The sequence below is a fragment of the Wasmannia auropunctata genome, unplaced genomic scaffold (assembly GCF_000956235.1).
Source record: "Wasmannia auropunctata unplaced genomic scaffold, wasmannia.A_1.0 LD336074.1, whole genome shotgun sequence".
Lineage (NCBI taxonomy): Eukaryota > Metazoa > Arthropoda > Insecta > Hymenoptera > Formicidae > Wasmannia > Wasmannia auropunctata.
In genome coordinates this window covers 4404263-4405911 of record NW_012026816.1, presented here as the reverse complement: position 1 = coordinate 4405911, position 1649 = coordinate 4404263, and positions in this window count along the sequence as shown.

Genomic DNA, 1649 nt, shown 5'->3' with positions numbered 1-1649 from the left:
AAAAACTCCTCTATATTTCCCATACTCTTACCTCCCACGCTCTTACTTCTTTCCCTCGCTCTGCTCTCCTCGCCACCGCTCAGCGCCATCTTCCTATCTGCCATTCTCCCTCTCTCTCTCCTCCTTCCTCTCTTCGCTTTGTTCCTACCTTGCGCCCTCTACACACTCTGTACTCTATGCTCTATAACGTATTGCCTGCTCAGTGGCGCTATCTTTTCCCCCCTTTGCCTCTCCGCCCCAGTTCCTACCTAACCTCTACTCTCTTCCCTGCACCTTCTCCGCCCTAATCCTCCACGTTCCCAGCTCCACCCTTTATCCCTTCACTCTCCCACACTCTCTCACACCTCTATTCTCTGCCTCACCAACACTCTCTCTCTCACTCACTCTTAAACCCTTTTTTTTGTATTCCCAGCTTTTGTCTCTATGCAACACGCGTTCTCACTATCGCACCGGAAGCGGAAGTCCAATATTTTGTTTAATAATTTATATTATATATCAAAAATTTTTGCTAAAAACAATTTGTTTTTGCTTTCAACAACGTAACATTAACCTTACAGACAGATTGGAGTAAAAGTTTATATTTGTACTCCAATTATTTTATAATTATGCCCATTTTTCAAATCTCGTGTGATCATGTAAATTTGTTACCTTTTGAACTGAACCACATATATTATTATACAAGTTGGAAGTTGCTTCTCTAATTCCGTAAATATATCCAAAAATCGCCGAAAAATCGCCTCTTACTTATTGTATAATTAGTTTATTTATAATATAATCAGACAACAATTGAACAGTGGAGATCTTCCCTCACTCTCACAATTTTCGCGTGGGCGGCCCGGCTGTACGTGCAACGCGGGAAAGCGCATGCGCATCGTTGCGCGCGCGAGTTCACGAGACAACGAGTCGCAGAAAAAAAAAGTCGGTGTCTGTGAAATATTGAAGATATCGAATTAATTGTGCGAAGTATATACTATTTTCGGTTAAAATGCAGCGACGAAAGGAGATTTCGCCGATGGCAACGTTGTTTTTTTCCGAAGAAGATCGAGTTGGAGTAGGTTATGTCAATTGGATATTAGACGACAATTGCGAAAACGAAGAGTTCCTTGCAGAGGTCATCACGACAAAAAAAGTTTTGAAAATAAAGTGGCCTGATACCTCCGATCTTAAGAAATTAAAAAATGCGACTTGGACGAATGTGCCAGCCATTATTTTAAAAACTGGAGGTAAGTACACAATAATGAAATCAATATTGAATCAAAATTTTTTGGTAAATTGTTTAGTTATAATATTACATTAAACAAAATAAGGTTAGAAATGTTTTTGTTGAAGATGCAGTTTTCTTAAAATCTTGACGTAATATAGAAAAATTTATTTAGTTTACTTAATTGCACTTGATGGATTTATATATATATCAGCAACGAAAATGCTCTATTAAATTTTATACAATTTATACAATTTTCGACTACTGCCAGTGCCTGGAGAATTGTATTAATTGCGTATTGTTGTATTATTTCGATGCTCGTGTATATATGTGTGTTGTTAAAAATTTCAAATATTTCATTTTATAATTATAATCCGAAATTGGCAGCTGAATGTCGAAGCGTAGTATTTGAGTAAAGTTTTCTGGTATTTTTAGAGTTACAAGTTAC